Raw genomic sequence first — 22,580 nt, 5'->3', positions numbered from 1 at the left:
GCGCTAACCTCGTTTTGCACGTCAGAACTCTGTTTCAATTTTTTTTATCTTTTTGGCTGATTTTCTCTATAAATAGCCTTCTAAAAACTCCGTTTTCATTCAACAATTCTCACCAACTCTCATCAAGAAATTCTTTATTACTCTCTCCCTCTCTTTTCTAAACTAGCCTTTTCTAAAAATACAAAATTCCGCATTCACAAGACCTAGACACACCTAGCCATATTCGAAGTTGCCTTCGCCCTAGACGTGAAAGGTTTAATTTCTGAGGGTTTGGTCCCAAATTTCTCTTTCAATTATTTAATTTAATTGTTTGTTTTATTATTTTCCTTGAAGTTACTAACACGTGTATTTTGTTATTAGAAAGAGGTACGAGGCATCCAAGTAAGTGCTTTAATGGTTTTTATTGTTATTATGATGTAGAAATCATGCTTAGGTTGTTATTATGATTCCTAGTATCATGTCTAGGGTAACTTTAATATCAAGTATGATTAAAAGTATGATACCTTTTGTGTTCTTCCTAATATTTATGATTGTTAGTATCATGTTAGGATTAAAGCTTTGATTTTTATTGTTTAGTGACATGCCAGAATTTGTTATTAATCTTGTTAGTATCATGCCTAGGATCTTACTATTATTATTCTTTAACATGATCATGATTATTTTTATGATTATTTTAATTATTATTTTGATTATTATTATGTTGCTTGATATTTATTGTTATTGCTTGATCATGCCTTTAATGCATGTTTAAGGGGAATTTGTACTTGTAATAACGCTTAATAAGATAATCAATAATCTTGTTAGGGTTAATTTGATTATAATTCAAGTGATCGCCATTAATAGTTTATTTGTGCATTAATATTCAACCAACATAAATAAACAGGTTTAGGGTTAATCCTATTGATTGCATGTTAGTCAGAAAGCGCACGTGAATACGATCAGAATAAAGTAGAGGTCTATTATTAGGGCAGGTTCAATCTCTTTTAGGTTGGATTTGTACCTTCATCCCCGAATTACCAGTCATGGTTCAAGACCTATTGGAGTTGACGATCTCTTGGATCGTTAAGGGGTGTAACCTTTACCTCGTGAACGGTTTACAAGTTCCTAAAAAACTTGTTGGCGACTCTTTTGCTCTTTCTTCTTTCCCTTTGGACGTCGCCGTACTTTAGTGTATGATCACAGTGGGGTTCAAGCTAGGGATAACGCTTGAAATATTTCCTACAGTTTTTGGCGACTCCACTGGGGAGGATTTCTATTTTAATTCCGGAAATTTATTTCGGCAATGATTTAGAATGAGTGGATGAGACTCGAAACGTTTTAAGTATTTCATGTGCGTAATTTTGATTAACATTATTGTCATATGCATAAAAAAGATCTCATTGAAAAGACCATCTATAATGAGTTAAAACATAAGATTTTTACACGTAGGAAATTTGAGAAATATCTTTCACAACTAGGATCGAAATAACACTGCGCGAAACTGGAAAATTTTATCGAGCACAGAAAGCTGTTGAGGCATGTAGGAATTAGCGTCAGCGAACAGAAATTAGCGCCGATACATTGACTTTAGCGCCAGACGACAACCCTGTTGCCAGGTGCTAAAGCCAAAAGCCGGCGCCAACCTCTGTTTACTGGCGCCAAATTCTTCCAATACCGAGCCAGAAATATGCGTTCTAATTTCGACCAGTTTTTAGCATTGTTCGCTCGATCCTACTTCCTGATTGAGTTTTTCTCACTTTTCTAAAACCCATATGTGTTCTACATATGGACATAACCCTCTGGGAATTCATGCTCCATCAACCTGATTGAACGCTCTGAGCAACAAAGTATACATCCGAGAATGTTAAATTCACCAAACCATGGAAGCAATTTTTTTTAAAAAAAAAATTCGCGGTGTCCCATCCACTCGCGCCAACCCTTCACGGTTAGGCTTCCGCGCGGTGCATCCGGACAATTAACCATGGACCCTCTATTGACTAACCCATATCCCGAACTTTAGAGAACTAGAGCCATGGTTAGGTTGCAAACTCATTGCATCATATCGTGCCTACTTGACTAATTGTGCATTATTTGTTGTGCATATGGTTTATGTTTTTCCTAACTGTTTGTTTGACTTGTGCTAAGATTAAATAAAATTAATGACAAAAAGAACTTTGCCTAACTAATTAATTAATTAATTAATCTGAGTAAATAAAGTCTAATATTTTAACCAGAACTGACTTAGTACCACTTTAGGCATACTCCTGTTGATCAATAATACCGAAAACAGTTTCAGATCGACGCTCCAGCAATGGCGCCGAAGTTTGAACTGTAGCGCCACTCTGTGGAGTGTAGCGTCTGGCGACAGTTCTGTCGTCTGGCGCTACACTGCAAAGAGAGGCGACAGTCGTGTCGTTTTGACGACAGTTCGGATTATTGCTCGAGTCATCACTATGCGTCTAATTAACCAGTTTGCTAAGTAGTTCGGTTAAATTTTACTGTTAATAATACCTTGTTAAGTCATTAATTGAGTCTAGGCACCAATTCCCATGGTCTTACACAAAAGTCCAAACATGTCACTTACACTCAACGCACACACCAATACACATACTTTGACCATGTCTAAGAAAGTCTTGTATGCGCGTTTTTCCGTCATTTTTTTAGGGGGGTAAGTCGGATATTAATCCTCCAATTTAAATACTATACTTGGTTCCTAAAAAATATAAACCTTGTTGTTGCAAAAAATATGCACCTATTTTTTTTTATTTTTTCCTCTTTAAAACCGTAAAGTCAAGGTTGATTTGAATCAAGTAATTAAAGCAAAAACGGTTTAAATTACAGCGCGTGGGCAAGAAAGGAAGGGCGGTTAATCAAAGACAATCTTTTCGTACAAGTCCAACTTTTTGAAAAACCCATCCCTGGTAAGAGGAAGGCTAGGACAACAATGGCAACACAGGAAGAAGTCAATGAGCTCATAAACCAACTGGTTACCGTGACTGAGGCACTAAAGATCCTAACCCTCAAGATCGATGATCCCGTAAAACAATAACAGATGGACCTCGTGCAAGAGAGTCTGAGCAAGCTATCAAGCGACTACAAGTTTCAAGGGATTAGCTCACAAGGGGTCTCGGTGGACAAAGATCTTCTTCCGCAGAAGTTCAATGCCAACGACATACCAAAATTCAAGGCAACCGATAACCCTTATTTTCATTAAAGAGCCTTCGAAACAATAATGAGTATTAAGGGTATCGACAAGAAGGTGTTCCCCTCTCTGTTCTCACTATCTCTCGAAACCGTTTGCCAGTAATGGTTCTTTTCACTACAACAAATCATCACTTGTGCCACGAATTATGCCACGAGAACTCCAAATTCGTGGCATAATTTCATCTAGCCACGGGAAAAATGAAGTATGATATAAAATCTAAATAAGAAGAATAATTTATGCCACGGGTATTTTATTTCGCGTGGCAAATTCACACTTGTGCCACGAGTAGCATTTTTCCTGTGGCAAACTTTACGTTTGTGCCACGAGTGACTCTTTTCCCGTGGCAAACTTTATTTTTGTGCCACGAGTAGTTTTTTTCTGGTGGAAAACTTTACACTAGTGTTCGAGGTAATAATTTTCCAATGACAAGCATACACTTATGGTCTGTTCTCATTGACTAAACTGAACTGAACTGAACTAAACTGAACTGAACTGAATTGAATATTTTATAAGAGAAGGAAATTAGGAGCTGAACTGAATTGAACTGAACTGAGCTGAACTGAGCTGAACTGAACTGAATTTCAACGTAAGAGATCAGGCCCTTATTGTTTATAGTTACTGAACTCGATTTTGTTGCTATAGTATTACACTAACAGTAGAAAACAAAAGACTACAAGAGAAAGACATTGATTTTTAATGGATGTGTAGACCCACAAAAAAATAAAAACAATAAAAACTGTGGTGATAACCGAATTAAGGCATAAATAGAGGTATCGATTAAATGAAAATCAGTGCCCAGAAACTCACTGGTACCGATTTTCATTTGACCGATGCTTTGGTTAGTAGTGCTACCTTTTATTTTTTTATTGTGTGCAACAATGAATATTTTATATTTGACAAATACCCTTTTATTTGTTGCACATAGTCAGAAATCTAGGTAGTATGGAGTATTATTATTTTTCATATAACTTTTGTCATTCATTCTTACCCAAACGCCCCACAATAGTAATACCCACCTATTTCATAAAAAAGATTAAAAATAAAATAAAAAACAAAAAAACCTAGTTATACGGCAATACCCCACCTGCTTCGTCAGAATCGTCACTTTCCTCTCAAAAATACGAAGTAGTTATACGGCAATACCCCACCTGCTTCATCTCTGTTATCTAAAAAATTTTTCAGGTTCTCCATGACTCAATCTTCCTCATTACCTCCACGGCTTCCTCACCTCCCTGCCTTTCTCCATTTCATGGCCTTTGACATATCTTCCTCGTCGATCGGCTGCAAGTCCTGGAAGTTTTGCGATTAATAAGGTAAAATGCGAATGAAATTTCCTCAAGATCGAAAATATCCGCCTTAATTCGAGCAAAATCGAAAAATACAGACCTAATTTCGAGCTAATTTTTAGGGTTTTTCATGCAATAATTCAAGCAACAACGGTTTCGAGCCTTAAATCTGAAATTCGAGGTTAGGGTTTCTGGTTCATTTAGCTTTACGTTATTTTTTGGCTTTTTGGTCTAATTATTTGTGTTAAATGCTTTGATTTCTTAGGAACTGATGAAAATTGGTTAGCAGTTTAATTTCGATGAATCCTATTCCCCCCGAAATTCTATATTTTCCTGAGTAATTAGGTGAAACTACTCTTGAATTTTATTCATTTCTATTGATTTGCTACCTTTGGAACAATTTGTTTTTAAGTTTTTTTTCTTCTTAATTTAATTTCAATTTAGTTCCATTATTCGTGATTGAACTTGTGAAACTTTTTTAAAGGTGAAATTCCTTATTTTTTTTCTATTAATTTGGTGTTTTTTTTAAGGTACTTTCTCAGTTCGTGTATGGATTAATTTATACAATCTAAGCGTATTAAATTACTATGTTGTAGCATACAATTCATGCAACTAACTTACTTAAGTATAGGCTAGCTAGAGCTCCTGTCATCTTCTTTGTCACTTTATAGACTTTGTAATTTTGCCATTGTTATTACTTTGCATGCAAAAAAGAGAGATATTACTAGTAAAAGACTGTCAGCTTGTGACTTTTAAGTTTCTAAGTTTTACTTAAGAGGAACGCAAAGTGAGGTCTCTGCTTTTTGTTTCATTTAGGCCTCCTCTCTCCTTCCCTTTCCATGTTTGTTTTCTTCTGTCTTATGTAACCTTAATGCAATCAACTTTGAAATGGTTTTCTTTTTAGTTTTTTCTCTTTTGTCTATCTTTTGTCAATTTGAGGAGAAGGTTAAGAAGACAAATAGTGCAAAGACACTACAAAGCCTACCAAGTACCTTAGATTGTAATGATTTTTCAAATGCCATGGCAGAGAATGAAACCAGTGACAATCAAATAGAAGTGCATGGACAAGAAGCCCACAAGATGAGCTCAGATGGCAGGGCCCCTCATGACTTAAGTGGAATCATGAAGATCATATCTGAAGTTCATATAAGTTCAAACTTCGAGCTTATTGATTGTCAATTTAAGTTAGTTTTATTTGAGAACTTTTATATATTAAATGTTTTTGAAGATATACTTGTATATATTCTTAAGTTTACTTTTACATAGGCTGGATAGTAGCTAATAAATTAATCCTTGTTGTTTGGTCACAGAATGATGCAGATTACTGATTGCTATCTGATACTGATCTTATTAGCATCAGTGACATGTGGGGAGCAGAATGTATCCTTTCAATTTATATCACCTTGGTTAAAATTTAAGTTATTAAATCATAATCTTTGATCTCTGTTTGGTGATCAAATTACATTTTTACGTTTTAATTTTGTGATTTTTTTATAATCAAATTAGCTATGTTTCCTTAATTTGGTTGATGGATATTTGTTATGTCTATCTGCATTTGATTATAAATTCTGGTCATTTGTGATATAAGTGGTTGTTGATGAGTAGTTGAAGGTAGAATTGATGCCTTCACATTTTACAATTTGTGAATTTTTTTTTTTTACCTTTGTTTGATATAATTTGCTCTGAAACAAACTTAACTATTGTGAAGGTTGATTGGTTGAATATTGACAATCACCATTATCCTTTCCAATGCAACATATGCCAAGTTGTGACTTGTAAGATTGATTATTTGAGCTTTTAGTAAATCCGACTCCTTTAAATGAAATTGTTTGATTAGGAACAAGTTAATTTAGAAGGATGTGAACTTATGACTACTAATAAGATAAGGAACTCGAGTTTCTGTTTATTAACAGGTCCATACATATCCTGATGTGGGTATATTTGATCGGGGAGGTAACATAGACTTCCTAAATTAAAAGTTTTGATATCAAGTTTGTTGAATCATGTGATGAATGTAAGTTTATCCTTTTCAATTATTTAACTAATTTTCTAACTTTCTTTCTGAAATCAATCTATTAATCTTGCTCCTTATAAAATTATCAGGGACTGCAGTAGCAACTGTGACTCCACAACACCACCTTGTTCTTAATATGATCTCTTTCATCCAAGGAGGCTTGCCAGTGCTCAAATGGGAAATCCATAGTATGTGCTTTCAAATCAGTAACAAATCAAAATATTTTCTTGGGATTGACAGGTTGTCCTTATGAGAGGTGGAAGAACGAATGTTCTTGTGGATGTGTTGGAATCTTTGATGCTCATGTTGCTCTATTACCATATGCCAAAGCATTGGAATAGTTATGCAATCTTATAAGAAGTAGAGGTGGCTCCAGGGCGGTTGGAACAAGCAAGGTGTTTTAAAAGCTCCAGGGTTTGCCACTCTTGCTGTAGTTGGGCGCTGCTGCTGCTACTGCTGGAACATTAATTTATTTTTTTTGGATGAACAATGTATATTTAAAAGCAGTTAATGAAAATATCTCAATTTTTATGGTATATGTGCATTATGTCTGTTGATCAATTTGGGTGAAAAAATGCAAAATCGGTGCCTTATTGCTTTTTTTGTAATAGTGTAAGTAGCCACGGTAATATTTATTGCAACATCGATTATTTACCAAGGTAGTATTTGTTGCAAACTAGTTAATTAGGCATGATAATATATGTGGCAACAATGTTTATTAGCCACGGTAGAATTTGTGGCAAATAATTTGTTAGCCACATTAATATTTGTGGCAATTAAATTTATTTGCCACGTGAATACTCGTGGTTTAAAAATTTAAATTTGCCACGACATCCGTTTTCCCGTGGCAAAATCCTAGCCACGGCCTCTTGTGCCACAAGAGTTAATTTCATAATTCCCGTGGCTAAATTACATAGCCACGGGAATTTGAAACTCATGCCACGATTTTACTCGTGGCACAAAGGTTAATTTGTTGTAGTGTTTCTCTCGAAAAAGAAAAAACCTCCACCTGGGAGTCCATAGCAAATGCTTTCGTTGACAGATACAAATGCAACATTCAAGTTGAGACTGACTATAGGGAACTTGAAATCCTCAAGCAGAAGGAGAATGAAGGCTTCACCTCCTTCTTTAACAAATGGAGATAAACCTCAGCTAAGATGATTGAGGTGCCAAGTGAAAAAGAGTCCGTAAGGTTATTCATCAAAAACCTTCAAGAAAAATACTCCAAGCATCTCAAATATCAGAATAATCTCCATACCTTCAAGGCCGTCTACGACATTGGAATCAATATTGAAGACGACCTGGCTAAGTTGAAAGCTGCCAACAATAACTCCAACAGTGGCTGGAAAGGCAAGAAGAACGACAATCCTTCTTCTTCCAAAACTACTCACTCAAACAATGTTAGCACTTTTAACCTAGTTGAAGTCCTTGCTATGAATAATCAAGGACAAAAGAAACCATTTAGGAGGAACTTTACTCCTATTGGCATGAGTTATGACACCACATTTGACCGATTAAATGCAAAAGTTCTTATAACTCCTATTGGACCGTTCGGGGACCCACCATTTGAAAAAAGGTTGGCTAACTGGAACCCCAATGCACATTGCAAGTATCACCAAGGTAGGGGCCATCTTACTGAGAACTGTTGGAACCTTAAAGAAGCTAACCAGGACTTAATCGACAACAACAAGCTGCCATTGCCCCCTGCCAGTAAAAAGCCAAGTATTGATAATGCGCCTCTCGCTCACTCCTTGGCCATCTCTAATGAGGAAAACAAGGTTGATCCCTCGTCTCTCATCAAACCTGTTAAGGAAATCCATGCCATCGAAGAAGAGGAGGAGATCTTTTTCGACGCCATGGATAACCTTCCAGAACTAGCAAGTAAAGAGGACATACAATCGCTTACATTGTCTATGATGGAAGGATCTCACTTGCTACGTGAAAACTCTCTAGGTTATAAAGGAACTTCAAAAGAAGTATGATGAGGTTCCACTCCCGAAAAATGAACCTAAGAGAGATCTCACACCCATAGGAACGACTTATGAGGCAAAATATTTTGCTTTACAAGTCACCGAAAAACCCAAGAAGAGTAATAGAATCTACACTCCGATTGGGATCCCATATATACAAATGTTCAAAATGCTCTCCGAGAGTGGCGAGATCAAACCTCTCGAACCAAGACCATTTGAATCATTGAAAAGGACAGATAGATATTACTGTCAATATCATCAATCAGGGGGTCACACTATTGAAAACTGTTTTAAATTCAAGGATTTAATTCACAAAATGATTGATGATAAGAAGCTAGTCCAAGTTCCACAAGAAGAGGACAATGGAGTTTGGGACAGTGACGAAGAAGACGTCTACTTAAAAGACATGGTAAGACCTCCACCTTCGGTGTCATATGCCATGGATGACTTTTGGGTTGAACAAGATTCATCAATAGACGTCCTCACAAGATCCGAGAGAATGCAACCTCCCGTTTTGACACAACCCATGCCAAACAAACAACAAGTTCCCATACCTATCATTGAAGATAATGACATCGTCAAACAGTTCAAGAAAACAAAAGTTGAAATGAACGTATGGAAACTTCTGGCCACATCTCGAGAACATAGGTTGGTTGTAATGAATGCCTTGGACAAAATAGGGATAGATTCTGACACCACTCTTGAGGGGTTGGCTAACTTCCTCACGAGTGATCTCCCTAGTCCCATCAATTTGATCACCTTTTCTGACAAGGATTTACCCCCAAAAGGTGACAAACACTACAAGGCATTAAACCTCACAGTGGTTTGCAAGAGAATGAACGTCCCTGTTACTCCTGTAGACAATGGATCAGCCATTAACGTCTGTCCACTTAGAACTGCGAGGACGCTAGGCATAAGGGATGAAGACATAACCCCGTCAACGCAAGGAATAAGAGCCTAAGACAACACTCGTCGTCAAGCTCTTGGTAAAATTACTATGAATGTAACGGCGGGAGCGATAGAACATTCTACTACTTTCCAAGTAGTAGATATGAGTGTTTCTCTAAGAATAGCAATGGGAACAGGCAAAACAACAATAATTCATGAGGAAACCAGAGAAATTTCCAAGGGAACAATAATAACTTTACTGGGAACAAGGGAGTGCAACAGAATGGGGCAAAGAACAGTAACACCACAAGTGGGAATAGCCAACAGAAGGGTGGAACTGCAGGGAAACTAAATGTTCTGAGTAAGCATGAGGCGGATGCAACGAAAGATGTTATCACTGGTACTTTTTCTGTTAACTCTATTCCTGTTAAAGTATTGTTTGATTCTGGTGCAACTTTTTCTTTTGTTTCTAAGGGTGTTGTTTCAAAACTTAAAGACTGTTTAAAGATAGTAGAGGTAGTAGATTTACCCATAACCATTCCGACAGGTGGTATAGTGAAATGTACCAAAACTTTTAGAAATGTGCCTTTAGAAATAGAAGGAAAGATATTCCCGTATGAACTTATTGAGTTTAGGCTGAGCGACTTTGATCTTATTCTGGGAATGGACTGGCTGAGTAAGTATAATGCTGAGATTAGTTGTAGATCACAGAAAGTGAAGATGGTCACAAGCGGAAATGAATCAGTGACTTACTGGATGAATGGTAAAACGAAGTGCCCAAGGGTAATATCAGTGCTAAAATTAGAAAAATACATGAAGAAGGGACATCTAGTATATTTCTGTAGTGTTAGGAATATGAACCATGAACAAGTGACAAATCCAGAAGATATAGAAGTAGTCAACGAATTCCTGAATGTATTTCCGGAAGAGATCCCTAGAATGCCACCTAAGAGGGCAATCGACTTTACCATAGATTTAGTCCCCGGAACCGCCCCAATATCCAAGGCACCATATCGAATGGCACCTGCAGAAATGAGTGAATTAAAGGAGCAATTGCAAGATTTATTGGACAAGGGATACATTAGACCAAGTGCTTCTTCTTGGGGAGCACCAGTTCTATTCGTGAAAAAGAAGGATGGAAGTATGAGGTTGTGCATTGACTACAGGGAACTAAATAAAGTAACCATAAAGAATAAGTATCCCTTACCAAGAATCGATGATTTGTTTGACCAACTAAAGGGTGCCACAGTGTTTTCAAAGATCGACTTGAGATCTGGGTATCACCAATTGAGGATTGCCGACGAACACATTCCAAAAACTGCATTTAGGACAAGATATGGACACTACGAGTTTACAATTATGCCTTTGGATTGACTAATGCTCCAGCAATCTTTATGGATTTGATGAATAGGGTATTTCATCAATTTATGGATAAGTTTGTAGTTGTGTTCATAGATGACATACTGGTGTACTCAAAGAGTAAGGAAGAGCACGCAGAACACCTAAGGGCAATTCTGCAAACACTAAGAGAAAACCACCTCTACGCAAAATTCTCTAAGTGTGAGTTTTGGTTGGAAAAGGTAGCCTTCTTGGGACATTTCGTGTCCAAAGACGGAGTAGAGGTAGATCCAACCAAATTAGAAGCTGTTAAGAGTTGGCCTACACCCAAGACGGTATCTGATGTGCGAAGTTTCTTAGGTTTAGCAGGGTATTATAGACGTTTTGTCAAAGATTTTTCCAAGATTGCTAAATCTATGACCACCTTGATGAAGAAGGACAAGAAGTTTGAGTGTGACGATAAATGTGAAGAAGCGTTCCAACTCTTGAAACAAAAACTAATTACAGCACCAGTACTTACACTCCCGGATGATAGTGGACTGTATTATGTGTACAGCGATGCATCAAAGAATGGTTTAGGGTGCGTGCTTATGCAAAACGGGAAGGTGATTTGGAATTAGCTATCCAACCCATGATTTGGAATTAGCTGCAATCATTTTTGCACTAAAAATTTGGCGCCATTATTTGTATGGAGTGAAATATAGAATTTACACATATCATAAAAGCTTAAAGTACATTTTCACCCAAAAGGACTTGAACTCTCGTCAACGGAGATGGTTAGAGTATACGACAGATTATGATTTAGACATACAATACCACGAAGGGAAAGCGAATGTGGTTGCGGACGCTCTAAGTCGTAAAACTAGTCATGGAATCAACTCGTTAGTAGTGGCTAATGAATTATGTAGAGAAATGATGAAACTGAATCTAGAGGTTGTAGAATGGGGAGTACCAGCGGGTATTCTTGCGAGTCTAAGCATCCAACCAACAATATTTGACGAGATTTGAGCCAACCAAGAGGGAGATGTAAAGTTGGATAGGATTCGCGAGAAAATTAAGCAGGGAAAGACTATAGACTTCAAGATTCACGAAGATGGGAGTTTGAGGTACAAAGATCGATGGTGCGTACCACAGAAATGTGAGGAAGTGAAGAGAAAGTTGATGGAAGAAGGCCATAATACACCTTACTCTGTACACCCGGGAGGAGACAAGCTATATAAGGATTTGAAGAAGATGCTTTGGTGGCCTAGAATGAAAAATGAGGTTGTTGAGTTTTTGGCAAAGTGTTTAACATGTCAAAAGGTGAAGATAGAGCACAGGAGGCCTCAAGGGACGGTGCAGTCATTAGAAATTCCAGGATGGAAGTGGGATTGCATTTCAATGGATTTTGTGACTTGCCTACCTAAGTCAAAGGGTGGAAATGATACCATTTGGGTAGTGGTGGATAGACTTACGAAATCAGCAGTGTTTATACCAATGAAAGAAACTTGGAAGATGGAGCAACTTGCGAAAGCTTACATCAAACATGTTGTGAGGTTACATGGGGTTCTAAAAGACATTGTATCTGACAGAGATTCCAGGTTTCTCTCAAAATTCTGGAAAAGTGTACAAGAAAATTTTGGTACAATACTTAAGATGAGTACGGCATTTCACCCTGCCACAGATGGGCAAACTGAGAGAACCATTCAAACCTTGGAGGACATGTTAAGAGCTTGTGTAATAGACTTCCAGGGAGGTTGGGAAGATAGTTTGGATTTAATTGAATTTTCCTACAATAATAGTTACCATGCAAGCATAGGAATGGCACCATTTGAGGCTTTGTATGGGAGGAAATGTCGTAGTCTAATTTGTTGGAACGACATTAGTGAAACTATGATCCTAGGGCCTCAAATGATTGAAGATACAATTAAACAAGTAAGGGAAATTTAAGCTAAAATTCAAGCAGCTCAAGATTTCCAAAAGAGCTATGCAGACTCGAAGCGAAGGGAAGAAGAGTTCAAAATTGGTGATAAAGTGTTGTTGAAGGTGTCACCAATGAAAGGAGTGATGAGATTTGGAAAGAAAGGAAAGCTTAGTCCAAAATACATTGGTCCATATGAAATACTACAAAGAATATGCAAAGTAGCTTATAGGTTAGCCTTACATATGGAGCTTAGTAAAGTACATGATGTATTTCATGTGTCCCAACTGCAAAGGTACATTCCTGATAAATCCCATGTGCTACAACCCGAAACCATTGAGTTAGATCAAAGCTTAACTTATGAAGAGAGACCTGTCAAGATTCTTGACAGTAAAGTGCGTAGTACACGCAATAAGAACGTTAACATTGTGAAAGTACTTTGGTCTAACTAAGAATATGAGGAAGCCACTTGGGAGGCAGAAGATGAAATGAAAAAGAAATACCAGGAGCTGTTTCAGGTATGTTGAGTTACGGGGGCGTAACTCGTTTTCTTTAAGGGGGGTAGAATGCGATTAGATTTTCGCGCTTTTTCCCTATATTTTACATATTTTTGATGCTTTTTGCAAAAATTCTATTAAGTATTTTAAGTATTAGTGCTCTCAAAGAGACACAAAGGAGTAAAATAATGACAAAAAGTACAACAATACTATACATAAAAAGGAAAAGTTTTGAATTTCGTTTCCCAAGTTTCGGGACGAAACTTGTTTTAAGGGGGGTAGACTGTAATACCCCGTATTTTTATACGTATTTTATTTAAAATATGTATTTTATAAGGGTATTTAAATAATTTTAGCATTTTTAATAATGATGTTTTAATTATTTATCCCATGTAAGTTGGGAATATTTTACTAAAGGAAAGTTTGTTTAATTAATTATTTAATAGAAGTTGGGGTTTTATTTTAAGAAGTTATGATTTTTAACAAGTTTTCGTAGGGAAGGGATTAGGAAAAACTAAAGGAGGAAAGTTTAGGGTAAAAGGGGTGATAGAGAAGGGGTATAAATATCCCTCTTATGAGGCAATTCAACTTTGCCCAGAGTGGAGAAAACCCAAGGTAAACTTCTCTCCCTTTTCTCTTTATTTTCTTCTTTCTTTTTCTTTGTCTCTCTCCTTCCCTTCCCCTTCTTGTTGCGCACCACCACCACCGGTGGGCCGCCGACCACCAGCACCAGCTAGCAGCAGCGGCGACCACCGGCGCTGGCAGCAGCCGACAGTGGCGCCAGCCTGCTGTCGGCAGCCACATAATTCGAAAAAAAAAGGTTTTAAAAATCAAATCTTTATTACCCAAATCCAATCTAGGCTTTAATCTAATAGTAAATTATGAGTTTGGAAATTTAATTTTGATGTTTGGTTATTGTAATTATGTTAATTAATTTTCAGATTTGGTTTTTAATTAAAAAGCCCCAATTTTTGAAACCCTAGGTTCTTGATTCATGAGTTATTGAAGGATTATGATGTATAATAGGGTAGACCTTTGTTTTAAGTGTTTTAAAGCTTAATTACAGCAAGTTTTAATTATAATAAAGTGCTGGAATTTTAAGTAGAACACTTAATATTATGTTTCTTGAAGAAATTTTAATTACACATTAATTGGGACTTAATTATGGTGTTTTAAATATAATTTCAGCTTACTTTAATTAAATTATGAGGGGTTTTAAAATAGTATATATTGCTGGAAATTTGTTTAGAGTGGATATTAATACTCTATTATGAACTTAATGTGTAGGAGACTTTGAAGTAAGCAATTTCTACTAGTCGTGGCAATTTTAAAATCGTACTCAAGGTACGTACGCGTACTTAGCATATTTTGATGATGTAGAATCATGATAGGCTTGATTTCAACCAATTACAAGTAGTATCATGCTAAGGTTTATGTATGGAATTGTGAATTAATGGTGTTGGTGATTGAATTGTGAAGCATGAATTATTTGTGATGGTTATGGATTGGAAAATTATATTTTGGGCATGTTGTGTTTGAAACACATTTTTATTTATGCCATGTTAGAAGGCATGATTAATTAAACTACTGTCTAATTATGTTTGGAATATTGAAAAGGAATTTTATTATGGTTCAAATAATTTTTATTGATGCTTTAAGCATGAGGAATGAGCTATATAAGTGTCTATGTACACAAGGAATAAATTGTATGATGGTGCCTTTGTGCACTTAAGGTGTTTTTAACACCGAGGGATAGGATTTTTGGTGCATTATGCGTTTAAGGTGTCTTTGACACTGAGGTAGAATTAAAAAGGGTTCAACATTAAATAATATGTGGTCACTAGTTATTCAAGAATTAATTTGGTATGTTTGGTGTATTGAATAATTATTGTTGATTGTTTTATGATGCTTTAAGAGTCATCACCAAGTCCAATAAAAGGTAAATAACGTAAAGTGAAAGAGATTAGGCAACAAAACTCTTGGAACGTATATACCTTGAGTATGAACAATGGGGGGAGTTATGGGGTTTTATATTTAACCATAACTTCTAATGGAGTACAGGACGCTGTATATTCCTTTTTATTTATTATTATGTGCAGGAATTCCGCCACCTTTGAGTGGTTTTGTCGCTGGCACGGTTAGCTCCCGTGTTAGTTAACCTCAATTTATTTGGGGGAGGATATTAGGAAACCCGTTCGATGCGTAATCAACGCTAAATGAATTATTTAGTGTCTAGTCATTGTGTTTTGTTGATTGATGTGTGTGCTTGTAAACAGGTGCAATGAGGTAAGTGTGTTGATAGGTGAAAGCATGTTAGTGTGTTTCATTTACGCTTATGTACTCAGCTTTTCTGATTGTGTGTGTTTGTGTGTTTGGCCATGTCTTTACCTTGGCCCTATGATGACCCATTTTTAATGGAGAGTGGTGGAAACAAGTAGAGATAAACTTTTCAGGTATTGAAGCATAATCATGATGGGGCATGAGAGAAGAGTGAATCTTGCTAGCTGTCATTAGGTTACGATGTGTTTTATGCTTTATTTATTTATGACATATTTTATGTGGACTAACACAAAGGTTTGGTTTTGGAACGGTTTTGAATAAGGGCCTTTAATGGTTCCAAGTTGTAGCTTGATTTTATTTGACTTTGTTTGTTTGGTTTTAAACTTTACGTTCATTTGGTTGACTTTTGAGTTGACTTGATTAAACGGTTTTTAATTTTGAGTCTTCCGCTGTGTATCTTTAATAATTGCCTTAGCCGTTTTCACGGTGGCGGTAATGTCTTGGATATTCCTAAATCGTATTTTAAAGAGTAGAATGGATATTTAAAGGAAAGAAATTTCTAGGGTGTTACAAAGTGGTATCTGGGAGCTTAGGTTGAGATTTTAAATTACCACTAACTCAAAAACATTTTTCTTACTGTGATTTAAACTTGGCCAAGTGTTAATTTAATTATGTAACGTTAATTGTTCCGATTTCATTTTATATATATATATATATATATATATATATATATATATATATATATATATATATATATATATATATATATATATATATATTAAATAAAAAAAATAAGGGGCCGAAATTTTTTTTTTTTAATTATTTATTTATTTTATTTTGGTCTGATTTTTTTTATGGGACACTCGAATTTTTTTTAGTGTCGGAAATTTATTTTCTATAGGGCCGAAATTTTGGCCCTCTTCTCATTAAATTCAAAATTTTTTTAAGGGTAAATATATATATTTTTTTTAATGTATTGCAGGAAGCAAGGATTGAGGTAAGTATTATATGTTAAAAGCTTTTATTAACATGTTGGTGAGCTTGGGTAGGAAAAAGAAAGGGCATATAGGCTAGAATTTAATTTATTCCTTATGTGCATAATTTTATTTTGAGTGTTCTTTTTTTTTTTATAAGTAAGCAAGTATATTTCTAACAAAAAAAACTGTACAAATGTACAAATTTTACAAGCCTAAAATAGGCACCTCCAAAGCTACACAGGCCTAACACAAAGGCCAGCCCCCCCCCCAAGCCTTAAACTTCTTAGTTGCCACCTTCTAGGAAGGGTTCAACTAAGAGAGAGTAAAGCAAAACCTGATCAGAAGTAAATAAAAAGAAAACCACAAAAGAAACAACACAACAACACACAAAACAGAAACTAATTTGGGATGCTGCTACATAACTCCTGAATCCACTTGCACTGCAATCTACTCCATTTCTTGTTTATAAGCTGTTTGACTCTATCCATGCTCACCCTACCAATACCCTTACACAGGCTTGAAGGGTGAATAACAGCTTTCTGCCAGAAAGCAGTGTTCCTAGCAAACCAGATATGATAAACAACACAAGCCAGAACTGCCAGGACCACCTTCTGATGCACCTTATCTTTCACTGCTCTGAGCCAATTCTTCCAAACCTCATCAATGCAGAAGTTCTGAATTGGAATATGGAGCCAATGAGCAATTCTCAGCATACACTCTTGACTGTATCTACAATTAAAGAACAGATGTTGTCTGTCCTCAATACTAGCACCACACAGCAAACAACTATCTTCAGCACAGACATCATATTTTCAGAGCTTCTCTCTTGTTTTGAGTCTATCATGCATAGCAAGCCATAAGATGAATGAATGCTTGAGGATATTGAACTTATTCCAAACCCATTTACACCAATCCACCTTTGTTCCAGCTCCCTGCAGCCACTTGTAGCACTCAGAAATTCTGTAGTTTCCATTCATCCAGCTATTTTGCTCAAAACCTTCTTTTAGCTGGTCCTTGACTGCACATAATCTCCTCCAAGCCCATCCTGCAGATCTCTTAGGACTATAATTCCACCAGTCTTGTTCTTTAATGTACACAGCATGAACCCATTTCACCCAAAGAGAATCCTCTTTCTTAGCTATTTTCCACACATACTTCCCCAAAGCTGCCCTGTTCCACATCCCACAATCTCCAATTCCTAAGCCACCCTTAGCTTTGCTTTTTCAGACCCAATCCCAAGCAATAGGGGGAGCCTTAGACAAAACATTATCTCCACACCAAAGAAAAGCTATGCACAACTGAGTAATCCTCAAGATGACTGACTTAGGTAACAACACACACTGAGCCCAATAAGTGTGCAAACTAATTAGTACAGAGTTCACCAGCACAACTCTTGCAATATAAGACAGGTTTCTGCTAGACCAGCAGGTTATTCTAGTCAGCATCTTATCAACTATAACATCAAAGTCTGAGACTCTCAAGTATTTAGCATTCAGAGGGATGCCAAGATATTTGAAAGGAGTTTCTCCTATAAAAAAACCAGACTCAGACACAATTTCCTGCTGCATTTCAGACTGCACACTCCTAAAGTAGATAGCAGATTTATCAGCATTAGCCTATAATCCAGAACAACCCTCAAAAGCTTTCAAAGCCCTTACAAGAAGGGAGACAGACTTCTTATCAACATAGGAGAATAACATCAAATCATCAGCAAAAATTAGGTGATTTAATCTTACAGATTTTCATCTTTGGTGGAATCTAAAGCCTCTCTTTGCACCCACTTTTTTAAGCAGTCTTGAAAGGTACTCCATCACAATGACAAACACCAAAGGTGACATAGGATCACCCTGCCTGATTCCTTTCTTGCCCTTAAAAAAACCATTCAGCCCACCATTAATCATAATAGAGAAAGAAGGGGAAGTAACACACTCCATGACCCAAGATATGAATTTACTTGGGAAGTTCAAAGCCTGCAACATATCATGGATAAAGGACCAGTGCACAGAATCATATGCTTTCCTCAAATCCACCTTAATAGTACATCTAGGAGACTTTCTCTTATTATTGTACTCTTTTAACATATCCTGGCACACTAAAATGTTGTCCAGAATAGATCTTCCAGCAATAAAAGCACTTTGATTCTCACTAATCAAGCCAGGCAACACCTCTTTAAGTCTTTCACATAACATCTTATAAATGATCTTGTACAGCACATTACATCATGCAATTGGTCTAAACTGAGTAACTTTAGTAGCATTGTCTAATTTAGGTACCAGAGTCAAAGTAGTTGAATTCACCTGTTTCAGCAGCTGACCATGCTCAAAGAATCCCAAAAATGCCTTACACACCTCATTCTTCACCACTCCCCAAGCATTCTTGAAGAATTTGTTGGAGAAACCATCAGAACCAGGTGCCTTGTCATCCTCAATACTCCAAACAGCATTTCTCACATCATCCTCAGTAAACACTCTGCAAATACTCAGATGTTGCTCATTATTCACAATAGGACCAACATCTATAATAGCTTGATGGACTTGTCTAGAAGGGGTCCCACCAGTGCCTAATAACTCTTTATAGAAACTAATAAAAGCTTCTGTAATTTTATCAGGGTCCTGAATGATATCACCATTCTCAAGCTGAATGATATACACATTATTATGCATTCTTCTTTTCCTAATACAAGCATGAAAGTAAGAAGAGTTAACATCACCTTCTTTCATCCAATGTAACTTGGCTTTCTGCTTCAAAAACTTCAATTTTGCAGTATGAGCAGCTAAGAACCTTTCCCTGGCATCACTTTCCATTTGGATCAACTCCAAATTATGAGGATCCTTGTTCAATTCACACTGCACCCTTCCTAAATCAGCATAAGCACTGGCATCTGCACTCTCCACTGAGGAGAAATTAGTCAGATTTAACACCTTGAGAGCTTCTTTCACCTTTTGCAGCTTTTTCACCACAATAAACATATCAGTTCCTCTCACATCACTATTCCAAGCCTGTTGAACAGCTTCCTGGTATCCTGGTGCATCAATCCACGTATTAAAAAACCTGAAAGGTTTCTTAACATTTCCATTGCACCCAAACAGTCTCATAATACAAGGGCAATGATCCATTAATCCCTTAGGCAAGAAATCAGCTCTAAACTCCCTGTAGTTTTCAGTCCACAACTCATTAACCAAGATCCTATCAATCTTTGTGCACACTCTATCGCTCCCTTGCTGCTTGTTATTCCAAGTGTAGAACAAACCCCCAACTTTAAAATCAATAAGTGCATTTTGCCTAACACATTGTCTGAACTTTTCAATCTCAGCAAAGGTAACTGGGGAACCAATTCTATCCTCAATATTCAGAACATTATTGAAGTCACCCCCCAAGATCCATGGACCAAGAATGTCCTTTTTTATCTCCCCAATCTGATGCCACAACACCTCCCTTTCATCTGCAGTATTCAGCCTATAAACAACTGTATACCAGAACACAAACTTAGAAGCCTTGTGAACAACTTTCACATGGATTAACTGGTCTTCTACTCTATTAATCTCTACCTGAAAGATATCATGTAACCAAACAATCCAAATTCTCCGTCCAGGATGCTTACTGTAGTTTGCAGTTACAGACCACTTGCCACCAAAACCAGTGAAGACCTTACCAAAATTACCAGCCTTCACTTTAGTCTCCAGGAGCCCAAACAAACCAATTCCTTGGTTTTTCATAAACCAAAGAACATGACACACTTTATTTAGTTTGTTAAGGCCCCTAACATTCCAAAAACCCCAATTATCCATGGAGAGTGTATGAACACTCCCCTGTCTCCCAGTCACCAAACATTACCCTCCCATTTGTTGTTCTGCATACTGATCCCATAACACATTTATCACCATCAGCTATTCCAGAAACAATATCTGGATCAACATCAACATCAAACTTGTTCTTATCCACTCTGATGCCTTGAGGTTGTTCTGCCTGCTGATTTTGCTGAGCTTTGGGCATCCAAACCTTCCTTACCACAGGTTTCTTCAGCTACCTTTGTTGTTGAATCTTAGCTGGTGGCTTCTAGACCTTAACTCTGTGATTAGGGAAATCACTATCTCCATGTCCCATACCTCTATAGACACCACAAATAATAGGCATCCTTTCATATATCACTTTCGGCTTAACATCAACACCACATACATCCTGAAACTCAATCTCATCTGGTAGCTCACCATTTATTTTCACCTTGACCATTATCCTAGCATACTCAAGCATTTCCTTGGTAGTTGTGCCTCTATCAGTCTTAACTAGCCCAGCTATTTTCATTAAAGAAGACTGACCCCAGAATTTTAAGTTTATTCCTGGCAATCTAACCCAAGTGGGAACTTCAAACACCTTCTTATTTCCCAAATCCAAGCCTGGCTCCCACCTCTTCATCATTACAGGTCTACCATCAAACAAGATAGGTACAGAGTTCATCACCTTTTCCCTTCCTACCACTGTCTTAAAACGAACCTGAAAAACTCCATTATTCATAGCAGAAATTCTATCTATTCCATATTTGCCCCAAATTCTTCGCACAAAACCACTCATTACAGACAATGAAGGTTTACCACAAAGAACATAACATACAATTGCTGGTTTCCAAAACTCAATTTCAGGTAGTACATCTTCCTTAGTTAACTTCAATTTCACCTCTTCCGTATTACCCATTTTGCAGCATGAAGTACAATCAACTCCAACACTGCCAGCAAGATTTAAACCCTCATCAATCGTATTATTAAACATGCTACTCCAGCTAATACCACCCGATTCATTAGGAATGGCAGAAACAGGGGTTTCAAAAATTGGGTTTCGAAATTGGGGGTTCAAAAAGTTTTTCTCCAGATTAACATAAAAATCATTTCCCAACCCATCAGGTTCGTTAATCATTAACAATGGAGTCGGATTAATAGACCCAGTACTAACATAAGAATCTACTGTTCCATTGAAATGCACAGGACTAGGGGTTCGAATTACCTGTAGCCCTTGATTGAACTCTTCACTTTGCAGAGCCTTATCCTCCTCCGTCACCATTCTCACCGGAATCTCCTCAATCGCCTCCCCGTCCAGCCAGCTTTCAACCGAGACATCATCCATGGCCATACTCTGTTTTTGCTCTTCGAGGTTCCTCGTTCTTGGCTTTGTTTTCTTCTTCCCTTTCGATTTTGAGCCCGAGGATTTCTTCCCCTTTCCTTTCCTCCTTTTTGCCATGGAAATCGGCTTCCAAAAAGCTCAAAAAACAAGTTGAAAATGGTGGGTTTCTTTCTCTCTCTAGAGTTTCTCTCTCCTACTTTTGCTCTCTACTTCCTATTTTGAGTGTTCAAGCATGTTGTTTGACTAGATGTTTGTTGATGAAAGCATGAAATATGTGTATTGTTCTATGTGATCCTTCGAGATTGTATGATTGAACACCGAACTTAATCTCCTACAAGACTGTATTATTTATTTTATTTTATTTTATTTCTTTTTGGGAAGGGAAATCTTTTCTAAGCCTTTTCTCTACAGGATGCCAATCTTTCCTAGCAAATTTACACAAATGGGATTTGCAATTTTCTTGGATTGCTATTTCATAGATGAAATCCCAACTCCTGTCCCTAAGGAGAAAGCACCCCCATGCTTTGACTTTAATGTCATGGGGTTATTATTCGGGCGAGAAAAGGATGAGCCGAAATACAAAGAGGATAACTTCTCACTCATTCAAACAGTCCTACAAAGTGAAAACTTCGATCCCTTGAAGCTAATCACTCCAGCAGAAGGATCACCACAAGGGTGGCGCAAGACCGTCAAGGTGACTACTCCAAGTGGAAGGAAGATCTCCATCACGACAGGGCAAGGACCGATATTCGAAGAGTCGTCAGAGTCAGAGTCAGAGTCTCTCCCTATAGAGTCATCTAGGTATTTAGTTGTAGTACCTTCTCCTTCTATTTCTTCTCCTAGAATAGTTAGTGATCAAGTCTCTGAGGACATATCACTCTTTGATGTAATGATCTCAGATTATAATAATATGACTTCTTCCCCTTACTCCTTGTGTTCTTCTTTAACTCAAGATGACGAGCATTGCTTAACTAACAATGAAAAAAACAAAAAACTTATTAAAGCAATGGAAACACTCGAAAAGAAAACACCGATAATTGAAGAAACTAAGACGGTCGATATCTCAAATGATTCAACCAATAAAAGAGAAGTTAAAATCGAACTAACACTAAATGAACAGGAAAGAACCGATTT

General features: G+C 37.0%; 2 long non-coding RNA genes across 2 annotated transcripts; both read left to right on the top strand.

The window, feature by feature from the left end:
- The first annotated feature begins 362 nt into the window (after positions 1-362).
- Positions 363-15,804, top strand: LOC145636030 (uncharacterized). The gene is made up of 3 exons (XR_014113990.1): positions 363-381; positions 14,365-14,421; positions 15,498-15,804. It is a non-coding gene; the product is annotated as an uncharacterized LOC145636030 (long non-coding RNA).
- LOC145634831 (uncharacterized) lies at positions 5,501-7,014 on the top strand. The gene is made up of 3 exons (XR_014113608.1): positions 5,501-5,654; positions 5,781-6,484; positions 6,574-7,014. It is a non-coding gene; the product is annotated as an uncharacterized LOC145634831 (long non-coding RNA).
- Positions 15,805-22,580: the final 6,776 nt, after the last annotated feature.

Source organism: Chenopodium album, chromosome 6 (assembly GCF_948465745.1).
Source record: "Chenopodium album chromosome 6, dcCheAlbu1.1, whole genome shotgun sequence".
NCBI lineage: Eukaryota > Viridiplantae > Streptophyta > Magnoliopsida > Caryophyllales > Amaranthaceae > Chenopodium > Chenopodium album.
This window is presented reverse-complemented; position numbering and strand designations above follow the sequence as displayed.